The sequence below is a fragment of the Carcharodon carcharias genome, chromosome 19 (genome assembly GCF_017639515.1).
Source record: "Carcharodon carcharias isolate sCarCar2 chromosome 19, sCarCar2.pri, whole genome shotgun sequence".
NCBI classification, from domain to species: Eukaryota; Metazoa; Chordata; class Chondrichthyes; order Lamniformes; family Lamnidae; genus Carcharodon; species Carcharodon carcharias.
Window position 1 is genome coordinate 50,507,849 of NC_054485.1, and position 14,771 is coordinate 50,522,619.

The 14,771-nt window shown below is 45.0% G+C and overlaps 1 non-coding gene across 1 annotated transcript; it reads right to left on the bottom strand.

The window, feature by feature from the left end:
- Positions 1-939: 939 nt before the first annotated feature.
- Positions 940-1,047, bottom strand: LOC121292019. Its single transcript, XR_005946146.1, has one exon. It is a non-coding gene; the product is annotated as a U6 spliceosomal RNA (small nuclear RNA).
- Positions 1,048-14,771: the final 13,724 nt, after the last annotated feature.

Consider the following 14,771-nt stretch of genomic DNA (forward strand, 5'->3'; position numbering starts at 1 on the left):
GTGTTTCGATGGCAGGTGGGCTGTCATTCGCCTGTCGCAGCATCAAGTCACCGCATCATCACATCGGGCGCCATATTTACCTCTCAGTGCTTCCAGCCCAGGATCGCTGCACAGAAGACAGGATGGCCCAGAAAGGAAAAAAGACTGCAGCCCCCAGGTTTAGTGCTCTTCCCTCGAGTGCCTTTTGGACACCGTGAAGGCTCACCATGATGTCCTCCACCTCCACTCTGGCTGCAGGAGGGGCAGCAACATCACTAATCCAGCATGGGAGGCGGTGTCAGTGGTGGTCAGTGCCAATGCCCAGGCAAAAGAGGACAGCCACCAAGGGCCGAAAGAGGATGAATGATCTACTCCGTTCTGCCAGGGTAAGTCACTCTTCTCATCACTCTCAACTCACACACTCACAAACCCATCACACATTCACAGGGCCCTCGCTCACTGCCAGTGCAAGACCATTTGCTCTCTCACCCACACTTTCATTGTCCTCATCCCATCTATGGGACCACTCTTCACCCACACATGCCAGGCAAACTTATCATCTGACCTGGCAGGTATCCTGGTTACACTCTCTGTATCTCTATTCATGCAGAACAAGCTGGCATGCAACAAGAGGGAGGGGTAGCAGGCTGGTGGAGGAATGCGTGAAATCAAAGTCCTCAAGGACTTGGAAAACAGAGCCAGCCAGCTGGCTGGTAAGGATCTGGACCATTCCTGTGCTGACAGTGAGGTCAGTGGTGCTCTACCAAGTGAGGATCCAGCGGTACAACATCCATCAGGCAACCATGCCAATCTGTTTCACAGGGCACTGCCATGAACTAATTATCTCTCCTTGCTTCCACAGGAACATTTGAGTATAAGCTGACAGAGTTCATGACCCAGGGCCTCCAATCAAGCCCCCGAAGAAACCACAGAAAAGGACTCTGGAGGCACCCTCCTTGAAGATCCATCACAGCGCTCACGAATTTGCGTGTCATCCTTGCGCAGGGGCCATGCTAATCTTCTCTGTATCGTTCCACTTTTTAGTATATGTGCTGCTGAAGCGAGCACAACACATTTTTCCATCTGTTCCTATTCAGATGCAGTTACGTTGTTTCATAGTTTGTCATTGTGAGATTTGATCTCTTGATCTTGGGGTTACAAACCCAGTACCATAACCACTTGGCTATTTAGGCTAAGCTATTTAGGCCTGTAACTCTTTTAAGTACAAGCCCATTTCCATCTGTTTCAGATGAAGTTACATTGTTTCATAGTTTGCCATTGTGAGATTTGAACTCTTGATCTTGGAGTTACAAACCCAGTACCATAACCACTTGGCTATTTAGGCCAAGCTATTTAGGCCTGTAGTTGCACAGCCTAGGCATGGGTGTTAATCACTTGTACATACTGTTCATTATTGTCAATGAACTTCCAAGTATGTCTCCCTGCCTATGGCTCCTTGTTCTGATGAGCAGTGTTCATGTCACTCAGATGTGAAACCTTTCTGCACAAGATAAAGGCAGGTGACTCAGTCCAGGGCCTCTTCCCTGTGCTCTGTGCAGCCTTCAGACCACAGTGATGGTCTGGCCCCCCACTCTCTGGAAACATTACAGATGCCTGCAACTCGGTGGTGCTGGCCATTGCTGCCAGAATGTAGTGGGCAGGCGTCACAGAGTTCTGTCAATCTCTCTGTGTGCTCTCAGCACTTTTAAGGTGGGGCTGGCCCCAATCTCTTCAGCATCTGTGACCAGTGATGTTGTGCTCCTGAAAGGCTCAGGTGCTGAAGGCAGGTAAAGGAACATATGCTTTCAAGGTTTCATGGCTACATCTCCATGATATGACCCTGATCCCAGAGTGCAAGTGAGCAGCCTTCGGCCAGACAAGAGTCAGGCATTCTCAGAAGCTATGGGCAGAATTTTATGGTTGGCATGCGGGGGCGGGCCCAACACGCCAACATGTAAAATGACGCACGATGACATGGGGCGCATGTCCCAATTTCATAGTGCGCCATTGCGACATTTTGTTCGGCGGGCGTGCGCTGGAGTCAGCTGCCTGCCCACTGGAGTGTAAACGGCCTATTAAGACCATTGAGAAATCAATTGAGCCACTTGAGAACGCTACCTGTCCAACCTTAAGGTTGGCGGGCAGGCAGAAAGCCCAGGCTTTCAGGAAACCTCATCCACCAGAGGGATGAGGTTTCCTGAAGCTTTTATTGAATAAGTAAATAATTTTTCATAAATATAAAAACATGTCCCCACTCATGTAACACGGTGACATGAGGGGACATGTTTAAATACATTTTCAAATCAGTTCTTTAATTATTTTAATATCCATTCACGGAGCTGCCTCAGGGAGATTGCTGCGCTCTTTCATAGATGAAATGAGGATCTATGGTTTTTCCTCACTGCATGTCATTACCATTCTCCATAAATCTAGCAGCTTTGAGGGCCTCCAGAGCAAGCCTGTCTCATCTGGTCAGTGCGATGGCCTCATCACCATCACCATCATCTTTGAGGGCCCCCTCACCCTCATCCCCATCAACGTCCTCCTCATTGGAGGAGACCTCCAGCTCCTCCACCTGCTCCTCAGCCAGCTCCTCTCCCCGTTGTAGCACCAGGTTGTAAAGGGCGCAGCAGACAACAACGATGATTCATGACACCCTCTGCGGACTATATTGCAGTGCTCCACCAAACTGGTCCAAGCACTGGTCTGCTCCACCAAATTGCAAGTTGCAGCATGAGCCTCTTTATACCGTCACTCTGCTGCTGTCTGAGGCCACCGCATGGGTGTCATCAGCCTCGGCCTCTGTGGGTAGCCCTTGTCGCTGAGGAGCCATCCCTGCAGCTTCTGTAGACACTGGAAGTTGTCAGGGATCTGTGACTGACTGAGAATGTAGAAGTCGTGAACACACCCTGGAAACCATATGCAGACATGCAGGATGTGTTTGTGGTCATCGCATATCAGCTGCATGTTCAGCAAATGGAAGCCCTTGTGGTTGATGTAGTTGACCCCTCATCATGATGGAGATCTAAGCACCACGTGAATGGAGTCGATGGCACCCTGCACCTGTGGGAAATCTGACATCTAGGCAAATCCAAAGGCTTTTTCACCCTGACTTTCCTGGTCCCGGGCGAAATGCATAAAGTTGTGTGCCCTGGTGAAGAAGGCATCCGTGACCTTACAGCTGCATTTTTGGTTGGAGGCTTGTGATACCCCACAGGGGTCACCCATAGAGAGCCCTGAAAGGAGCCACTAGCATAAAAACTGAGTGCCATGGTCACTTTCATGCTCATGGGCAGTGGATGCCCTCCATGAGCCTGTGACGCCAAATCCTACAGCAACTGGCAGATGTGATTGACCAATCTTCAGTGACACTGGTTCTCGGTCATCTGCAGGAATGAAAGGCAGCATCTCTCGACCCTCGGTCTAGCTAGGTGCCGACCACCAATGGCTCGCTGTGGCTTTTTGGCTGTGCATGTGGGAGCCTCAGCTGCCCCTTCTTCCTGAGGGTGCTGCTCCTCCATCTGAGCATGTTAGCAGCCTCAGTCACTCTCTTCTCCATCGTTTCTACTCTCTGCAAGCCACAATACAGCATTCAGATAGTTCACCAGGCTCCATGCTCCTGATGTACTCCTCCTGTGGGACGAAAGAGAGAAATGCGTGGGTTAGCTTGGATGTTCTAAGAACCTCTCTTGGTTAAGTCTGGGGGTCTCTTAATGCATCCTAGAGAGTGCTGGCCACCACTTGCATGGCCAGAGTTTATTACGCTAGCTGCCCGAAATCTCATCCTCCTCCACCCCACTACACCTAACCGATTGGTGGCAGCTTTGCCCATTGGACTGCATGCTGTGCTCTCAGCTCAGGTACAAGCATTCTCCTAACCCACACTGCAAGGCTGCACTGTTAGCTTGAACCATGGGGGAGACTGGTCCAAACCAGGATGATGACATTGCAAGGGGCTGTGAGTGCCTCCAACAGTGACTGCTCCATGGCCAGCTTTAGCAAGAAGATTGTACAACATGCCCAGTCGGCCAACTGTTCTGTGGTTCACTAAGATACTCACTAGTTTGTAGTCTGTGCCTGAGGGGTGTAAAGCTCTGGAGCACTTGGTGGCACTTACATGCCTCTGTGTGCTTGAGTGGGCAGATATGCCAGAGGTCAATGTGGCTGCATCTGAACTGTCTCAGCTGCAGAGGAATGGTCACTTTATACAAGGTTTCCCTAATGCATGGCCTCTTCCCTCCCCTCCATCCTGCATGTGTTTGTGCACCACCTTCAACCTCCCTGCCCCAAAAGTCACCTGAAGCTTGAAGTCCAACAGGCAACTCTTGCGAGCACTGCGCAGCATGACTGTGCACTCACCTCCAAGTTCTCCTCAAAGTGCAGGCCCCCAAGTGCACAGCTTATATATGTTGTCGTGAAACACGTCACCATGTTTTCCTGCCGACATGGGAAGACAATCCAGCAGCATGGAAGCAGACTCTCATGTAGACAGCAGAAATGCCTTAGGGATGTCCTCAAAGCATCCCTGAAGAGGTCAAACATCGCTCCCAACTCATGGGAGTCCCTGGCTTGTTACCGACAAAAATGGAGAAGGTTCATCCAGGACGGCACTGAATACATTGAAAGAATTCATCTGGAATGTGCAGGGGAGCAGACAAACCTCCAAATAACCCAATTACCCAATCATTCAAGCACCACCTCACCCACATAGTTTACAAATTGCACAATGGACTTAGCTCAGAATCCATTGAACTGGAGTGGAAGTGATTCATCCTTGGTCCCGAGGGACTATCTAGGAAGGGAGGAAGTAATCCAGAGGCCGAGGCTTATTTCCTGGGAACACAAGTTCAAAACCCACCATGGCAGCTGGTAGAATTTAAATTCAATTAATTAATAAATTCAAATGATTAATAAAAATCGGTAATTGAAAGCAAATCTCAATAATGATGACCATGAAACTATCGTTGATTGCCATAAAAACCCATCTAGTTCACGAATGTCCTTTAGGGAAGGAAACCTGCTATCCTTCTCTGGTCTGACCTACATGTGACTCCAGTCCAATAGCAAAGTGGTTAACTCTTTACTGCCCTCTGAAAAGGCCCAGCAAGCCACTCAGTTGTACAAAACCACAACGGAAAAGTCAAAATTGTATAAAAACAGACAGGCCAGCTGGCATCGACTTAGGCACTGGAAATGACAATGGCACAGCCAGCCCTATCGTCCCTGCAAAGTCCTCCTTACTAACTTCTGGGGGTTTGTGCTAAATTGGGAGAGCTGACCCACAGGCTAGTCAAGCAACAGCCAGACATAGTCATGCTGACAGAATCACATCTTACACCCAATGTCCTAGACACCACCATCACCATTCCTGGGTATATCCTGGTCCACCAGCAGGACAGATCCAGGAGAGGTGACAGCACAGTGGTATACAGTTGAGGGAGAGTTGGCCTCGGAGTCCTCAACATTGACTTTGAACTCCATGAAGTCTCAAGGTATCTGGTCAAATATGGGCAAGGAAACCACCTCCTGCTGATTACCACTAACCACCTCAGCTGATAATCAGCACTCCTCCATGTTGAACACCACTAGAAGGAAGCAGTGAGGATGGGAAGGGCACAGAAAGCATTCTGGGTCAGGGACTTCAATGTCCATCATCAAGAGTGGCTCGGTAGCACCACTACTGACCAAGTTGGCAAGTCCTAAAGGACATAGTTGCTAGACTGGGTCTGCGGCAGGTGGTGAGGGAGCCAACAAAAGGGAAAAACCTACTTGACTTCATCCTCACCAATCCACCTGTCAACCTGAAGACAAAGTCCCATCTTCACAATGAGCATACCCTCCATTGCATTGTGTGGCACTACTGCCATGTCAAATGGGATAAATTCAGAACAAATCTAGAAGCTCAAAACTGGGCATCCATAAAGCGCTGTGGGCATTAACAGCAGCTGCAGAATTGTATTCAACCACAATCTGTAACTTCATGGCCCGGCTTTTCCCCCATTCTCACCATCAAGCCAAGGAATCAAGCTTGGTTCAAAGAAGAGTGCTTGTGACAAGCAAAGTGGATAATGGGGATCCTGTAGATATAGTATATCTGGACTTCCAGAAGGCATTTGACAAGGTGCTGCAGAAAAGATTAATACACAGAATAAGATCACATGGAGTTAGGGATAGTATATTAGCATGGATAGAGGATTGGCTAACCAACAGAAAGCAGAGAGTCGGGATAAATGGTTTTTTTCCTGGATGGCAAGCTGTGACTAGTGGGGTGCCACAGGGTTCGGTCCTTGGGCCCCAACTATTTACAATCTATATTAATGACTTGGATTCAGGGATAGAAGATACTGTAGCTAAATTTGCAGATGACAACAAAATAGGTGGGAAAGTAAGTTGCAATGAAGAAATAAGAAATTTACAAATGGATATGGGCAAGTTAGGTGAATGGGCCAAAATTTGGCAGATGGAGTTTAAAATGGATAAGTTTGAGGTTATCCATTTTGGTTGGAGGAATAAAAAAGCGACTTATTATTTAAATGGAGAGAAACTTCAGAATGCTTCAATGCAGAGGGATCTGGGTAACCTTGTGCATGAATTGCTGAAAGTTAGTATGCAGGTAGAGCAGGTAATAAGGGAGGCAAATGGAATTTTGGTATTTATTGCTAAAGGAATAGAGTATAAAAATAGGGAAGTGTTGTTGCAACTGTACAAGGTGAGACGCACCTGGAGTATCATACACAGTTTTGGTCCCCTTATTTGAGGAAGGATGTAATTGCATTGGAGGTGGTTTAGAGGAGGTTCACTAGATTGATTCCAGAGATGTGGGGCTTGTCTTATGAGGAGAGATTGAGCAGTTTAGGCCTATACTTGCTAGAGTTTAGAAGGATGAGAGGAGATCTAATTGAGGTATATAAGATGCTAAAGGGGATAGACAAAGTAGATTTGGAGCAGATGTTTCCCCTTGTGGGGAATTCTAGAATGAGAGGCCATAGTTTTAGCCTAAGGGGTGGTAGATTTAAATCAGAGAAGAGGAGGAATTACTTTTCTCAAAGGGTCGTGAATCTGTGGAATTCACTAGCTCAGAGTGCAGTGGATGCCGGGAAGCTGAATAAATTTAAAAAGAAGATAGACAGGTTTTTAATTAGTAATGGGTTGAAAGGCTACGGGGAGAGGTCGGGAAATTGGAGCTGAGGCCGAAATGAGATCAGCCATGATTGTATTGAATGGCGGGGCAGGCTCGAGGGGCTGAATTGCCTACTCCTGCTCCTAGTTCTTATGTTCTTATGAGGGCATGTCAGCAGCAATAGCAAGCATACCTAAAAATGAGGTGTCAACCTGGTGAGGCTATGACACAGGACTACTTGCGTGCTAAACAGCAGAAGCAGCGTGCAATAGGCAAAACTAAGCAATCCCACAACAAACCAATCTGATCAAAGCTCTGCAGTCCTGCCACATCCACTCATGAATGAGTGGATAATTAAATGACTAACAAGAGTAGGAGGCTTCATAAATATCCTCAGTCTCAATGATGGGTGAGCCCAGCAGATCTTTACAGATGACAAGACTAAAGAATATGCAACCATCTTCAGCACGAAGTACCAAGTGGATGATCCAACTCAGCCTCCCCCTGAAGTTCCCAGCATCACAGATACTAATCTTCAGCCAATTTGATTCACTCCACATGATATGAAGAAATGGCTTAAGGGACTGAAAAGGCAATGGGCCCTGACAACATTCCAGCAATAATACAGAAGACTTGTGCTCCAGAATCAGCCGTGCCACTAACCAAGCTGTTCCAGTAGAGCTACAACACCGGCAACTACTCAACAATCTGGGAAATGTCCAGTTATGTCCTGTCTACAAAATTCCAGACAAATTTAGCCAGAGAGCACCCCATCAGCCTCCCCTCAATCATCAGCAAAGTGATGGAAGGTGTTGTCAACAATGCTATCAAACATAACTTACACAGCAATAACCTGCTCACTAATGCTCAGTTCTGATTCTGCCAGAGCCACTCAGCTCCTGACATCATTACATCCTTGGGCCAAATATGGATGAAAGAGCTGAACTCAAGAAGTGAGGTGAGAATGACTACCCTTGACATCAAGACAGCACTTGAGCAAGTGTGAATTCAAGAAGACTACGCAAAATTAGAGTTAATGGAAATCAAGGGAAAACACCCCAATAGCTGGAGTCATACCTAGCACAATAGAAAATGGTTGTGGCTGCTGGGGGTCAATCGTCTCAGCCCCAGGACATTACTGCAGGATTTCATCAGGGCAGTCCCAACCCAACCATCTTCAGCTGCTTCATTATTCACCTTCACCTTCCCTCCATCATAAGGTCAGGAGTGGGAATGTTTCCTTGTCACAAAAGCATAATAATTCTCATAATATTGTTGTGATTTATTGTAAAAGTAGGTTAATACTGGGGTTTGGATAGTTTCTCTGGGTGTGTGTGTGTGTGTGTGTGTGTGTGTGTGTGTATGTGTGCGTGTGTGTGTGTGTGTAGGATCTAATTGAATTGGAGACAGCTGGTCTGGAGGCTTTGGCTCATCAAAAGAAGCTAGGTTTGAAATGCTAAATACGTAAACATGGCTGAAGTTTTAGAATGTGAGATGGGGAGAATTTGCATTTGTAGATAAATCAGGGTTGTCTGATTTTCAAAGAGATGGTAGGATATTACACCTGGCCAGAGAAGCTAGGCTAAGCAGAGTGTTTATTTTTCCCAAAAGTTACTGATAGTATTAGCACCATGAAAAGATTTATATTATGAGAAAGGTGAAGTTCCAAAGACATATGGAATTCGAATTAAAAGTGAGAAACATGTATAAAGGAGATAGAAGCTATGTGTTAAAGAAGGCATTGTAAGATCTACCAGAAGTGTGAAATGCTTCCAGTATTTGTGCATTAAGGCTGCTATCTACAGAAACCAAAGCTGGGAAAAAACCACTTTGAATTCTACTGTCCAGGATATTGTGTTGACTTGCTTGGATCTGCTTAAATCAATTTTTTGTTACCATTGCCTTAATGGGCGTGTAACTGGAAGCCAGATTAATTAGGGGTTTTAAGAGTTATTATAGTAGTAATTTGTAGACCTATGTATGTACTTGAAATCTTTTCTTTTGTTAATAAATGTTTAATTTAGTTTGTAAAAATTCCCTAGATTCTTGGTCGTCTTATTACTACTGAATTCAGGGCATGCATCTCGAAATAAAATACAAATTTCAAAATCATTGTGACTGCATGATCAAGTTTTCCTCGTGGATTTAATCCACCTGGCACACATCGTCTGCCATGTCATAACATGCTGATGATTGCACAAAGCTCAGTTCTACTCGCAACTCCTCAGATACTGAAACAGCCCTTGTCGATATACAGCAAAACCTGGACAACATTCAATGTTGGGCTGATTAGTGGCAAGTAATGCTTGCGCCATACAGGTGCCAGGCAATGACCATTTCCAACAAGACAAAATCCAACCATCTTCTCTTGACATTACATAGCATTACTGTTGCTGAATGCCCCACTATCCAAAGCCTGTCCACCTCTACAAGGCACAAGTCAAGAATGTGATGGAGTACTCCCCACTTGCCTGGATAAGTACAACTCCAACAACACTCAAGAAGCTCAACACCATCCAGGGCAAAGCAGTCCACTTGACAAGCAAGCCATCAATCAATTTAAACATTCACTCCCTCTACTATTGACACATAGTGGCAGCTGTGTGTACCATCTACAAGATGCATGCAGCAACTCACCAAGGCTCCTTAGACAGCACCTTCCAAATCTGAAACCTCTACCATCTAGAAGGACAAGAGCTGCAGATACAGGGGAACATTGCCATCTGCATTTTTCCCTCCAAGCCGCACACCATCCTGACTTGGAAATATATCGCCGTTCCTTCACTGTCGCTGGGTCAAAATCCTGGAACTCCCTTCCTAACACCCAGTGGGTGTACCTACACCTCATGGACTGCAGCAGTTCAGGAAGGCAGCTCATCACCACTTTCTCAAGGGCAACTAGGGTTGGTCAATAAATGCTGGCCTAGCCAGCAATGTCCACATCCCATGAAAGGATGGAAAAAGCTTATTACAAATACGTATTTGAAACAGTGATGAGATGATCTAATTCCTCAGGCATCAACCCCCTTTGGAAAAGAACATGCACCATAGTGCTAATGCTCACAGTTTGATTCATGATTTATTAATTTCTCATTATGTTTTAATGTGTACGGTCCAGGGATTGAAGGAATAGTGCATCATAACAATCGAGAGAAATCAAAAAATTAGTGCTTTAATATCTCAAGTCGTAATATTACAATAGCCTCAATTTTAAGTTGGGACGGAATTGATTTGTGAGCAGAGACTATGATTCCTATGCCTCATTTAAATTTTTACATCCCATCTTCAACTCGAGCCCAGCACAAATCTCTGGCCAGTGGGAAGGAACGGGAATTTAGTTAGCAGCAGGCAGGTTTCCACGGGAATTATCTTGTCAGTCAGGTGAGCGATGGTAGCCCAGAGGTGAGCTGATCGGGAAGGTGAGGGGAAAAGCTCAGGCCAAGGGAGGCTCAAGGCTGCTCTTGCTCCCCCTGTCCTACAAGAAAATGTTTTAAACTCACAGCACTGGATCTCCTCTGACTCTCGATCCAGATCCTGGCATATATGGCCTGGAGGGGGCACAATTGTACTCCTCTACTCTGGCCCCCTTGTGGAAGTCTCAGGTCAGGTCCTGATGGTTCCATTGCACATTTAAGAAGGGCCCTAGTACCTTAAGATGTGTGTCCCAGCCATCTGTAACTTAAAATTGCAGTTACTCAGATCAAGGCAGAAAAGGAGTAAGTAAACCTCCCAGTCATGCTTCCCACCAAGTCTGGGGAGTTAAAATTGGGGCCAATTTTGCGTTTAGTGGTAAATGCAGGGTGGAAGAATTCTTCTCTCTGTTGGCATTAAAGGATTCTCTGTCTGCTTGCATTGGTGGAGTCCATTTATGTTTCACACATAGGAAGAAAATCATTGCTTCATTTGAGCAAGTATTTTATTAACAGCACAATTTCCTGGTCTAAACTCCCTTGAGAATACTAGTACCTTGTTCTCTTCTTTTATGCAAAGTTAAATATTTACATCTGGCTGCCTCTAATCTATATCCATGTCATATTATTTCACAAACACTTAGGTTAATTCAATAAACAATTACGAGAAATAAAATTTGTTTCAATAATGACCAACAAACAGCTCTTATTTGCTTTGTTGCACCTTTCAAGTGTTTCGTTCAACTTGTCTTTTTTGATGATTTTCATTTTATTGAATTTCAAGTGCAGAAAGAATAGAAAATAATGAGCTGTAAGCAGGCAACATAGAGGAGTTACATGACAAGCAAATCGTGTGATACAGAGTAATTGCTGCTACTGACAGATCACCCTCAAAGAAATCCATAGTCCTTTCTCAATGTGTATGTAAAGCACATGCTTAACAATCATGTCAGGATTTAGTTTATATCAATGCAAAGCGTTCAGGGTGACAGACCTCAGATTGAATGACACTATAGTGCAGACTTTGTGGTTTATTCTTGTGTTCAAATCCTTCTTTGACCTCCCTATTTCTCTACCATCCTCCAGCCCCACAATCCTCCGACGCTGCTGCACTACTCCAAGTCTGGTCTCTTGCTTATCCCCTTTTTTTTTTCACTCCACTAATGATGGCTGTCTCTTCAGTTGCCTAATCCCTAAGCTCTGAAATTTCTTCCCTAAATTTCTCCCTACTTCCTTCTTCTCCATTAAGGCACTCTTTAAAACCTGCCTCTATGATCAAGCATTTAGGTCAGCTATCCTAACATGTCCTTATGTGGCTCAGTATCAGATATTGTCTGATAATGCTCTTGTGAAGCATCTTGGGAGCTCTGTGATGCTAAAGGTTCAGTATAAATACAAGTTATTGTTCTTTGTGAGTGGGATGGCTGTCAATTTCCCATCATGTTGGCATTGCACAATATTACCAGGCAAGCTAACTACCATTTGAGCTGTCATTACCTTGCACAGTTGGGCCTGATGCAGTGTTTACTCATTGTGGGGCAGGACATTCACAGCAGCAATGGCTGCTGCTATTTAAAGGGCTGCTGCTATTTAAAGGGCTGCTGCTTTTTAAAGGGCTGCAAGAGGTAAGTATCTTTTCAAGAGATGCTTGAGATGCTGCCAGTCTGTGTTCAACAAAGGGGCCACGAGAGACACTGTCCTTTTTTACTTCAGGCTGCACTGGACATGAAGAGGTGGGAAATAGAACAAACACCATCTCCCATGCCCATAGGTAGGAGGCATAAATTCTTCAGAGATTTAGGAAAATTGCCAGGGATGAGTACTCAGCATTTACCTGAACGATAGATATGGCCAAAGGATGCAGGGCAATAGGAATCCTAAGGAGGAGGATACTCACTGAGGTATCATGGACTCAGGAAACTGTTCAGCTTTTTGACATTTGCACAGACATAGCTCATTCCGGAAGTGCATATGTGATGCTGAAATATCCAACCACGGTGGTTAATGTTACCAAAGAAAGGTAAGCGCATGCAATATGTTGGCACACAACTTGGGATGTAGATTGGATATTTAGGGAACGGGTCGCTATCTATGTTTCAATCTTCTGCAATCCTTTTCAATCCATTTATTTCAATGAACTTTGGGACCCACATACAAACACACAAAAACGACAGACAGGAAAAGACCCACTGGACAATCCAGTCTGTCCCATAGAGTTATGATGCTTTGTGAATACTTGCCACCCACCAGACAGATAAAAACCCAGGGGAACTTGAAGGTGGGGGTGGCGTTAAGTAGATGCTAATACTTTGTTAAGTAGATGCTAATGTTGTAGCTATACTGGAACAACTTGGCTAGATGTGCATTTAGTTCTGGAGCACAAATCTTCAGTACCATTGCCAGGATGTTGTCAGGGCCCATAATCTTTGGTATATCCAGTACAATCTGCCGTTTTCTTGATGTCATGTGTAGTGAATCAAATTGGCTGAAGGCTGGCATCTGTGAACATGGGAACTCGGGAGGAGGCCGAGAAGGACCTTCCATTCTGCATTCCTGGCTTCAGCCTTGTCTTTTGCACTGACATGTTGGGCTCCTCCATCATTGAAGATGGGGATATTTCCAGACCCCCTTCCTCCTACTACTTGATTGTCCACCACCATTCACAACTGGATGTGACAGGTCTGCAGACCTTTGATCCAACCCGTGATTGTGGGGACAGGTCAAGACAGATCAAGCAGTGGAATAGTGGAATACAATTCTGTTGGTGCAGATGGCTCACAGCATCTTACGGACATCCAGTTTTGAGTTGCTTGATCTGTTCTGAATCGGACCCACTCAGCCCTGTCATAATGACACACAACACAATGGAGGGTTTCCTCAGTATGAAGATCGGACTTCTTCTCCACAAGGACTGTGCTGTGGTCATTGCTACCAATACTATAATGGATAGATGTATCTGCTACAGGTGGATTAGTGAAGATGAGATCAAGCAGGTTTTTCCCTCGTGTTGACTTACATCTGCCGCAGGCCCAATCTGATAGGTACATCCCTCAAGACTCTTCCAGCTTGGTCAGTAGTGAAGCTACTGAACTGCTTTTGATGATGGACATTGAGACATTTAGAAAAGAATGGCAAAATTGGGCAGAGTCAATATGGGTTTATAAAAGGGAAATCATGTTTGAGGATATTACTTGTAGCATTAATAAGGGAGAACCAGTAGATGTAGCATATTTGGATTTTCAGAAGTCTTTTGATAAGGTTTCAGGCAGGAGATTATTAAATAACATTAGAGCACATGGGATTGGGGTTAATATACTAGCATGGATTGAGAATTGGTTAACAGAAAGAAAGCAGAGAACAGGAATAAACATATCATTCTCAGGATGGCAGGATGTTACTAGTGGGGTACCGCAAGGATCAGTGCTGATCACAAGCTATGTAAATGATTTGGGTAAGAGGACCAATTGTAATATTTCCAAGTTTGCTGGTGACACCAAACTGGGTGGGAACTTAAATTGTGAGGACGATAAAAGGAAGCTTCAAGAGGAATTGGCCAGGCGAAGTATATGGGCTAGAACAAGGTAGGTAGAATATAATGTGAATAAGTTTTTTTTAATTCGTTCCTGGGATGTGGGTGTCACTAGCTAGGCCAGCATTCATTGCTCATCCCTAATTGCCCTTGTTCAGAGGGCATTTAAGAGTCAACCACATTGCTGTGGGTCTGGAGTCACATGTAGGCCAGACCAGGTAAGGACAGCAGATTTCCTTCCCTAAAGGACATTAGTAAACCAGATTGGTTTTTACAACAATCAGCAATGGTTTTGTGGTCATCATCAGACATTGAATTCCAGAATGTGAAGTTATTTACTTTGGTGGGAAAAAACAGAAAGGCAAAATATTTCTTAAATTGGTCAGAGGTTGGGAAATGCGGGTGTCCAAAGGAACCTGGGTGTCCTTGTTCATAAGTCATGAAAAGCTAGCGTACAGGTGCAGCAAACAATTAGGAAGGCGAATAGTATGTTGGCCTTCATTGCAAGGGGATTTGAGTACAGGAGTAAGTAAAGATGTCTTGCTGTAATTGTATAGAGCCTTAGTGAGAATATACCTGGAGTATTGTGTATGGTTTTAGTTCCTTTATCTAAGGAAGCATATACCTACCATAGAGAGAGTGCAACAGAGGTTCACCAGATTAATTCCTGGGAAGATGGGATTGTCTTATGAGGAGAGATTGAGTAAACTAACTTTGTATTCCCTAGAGTTTC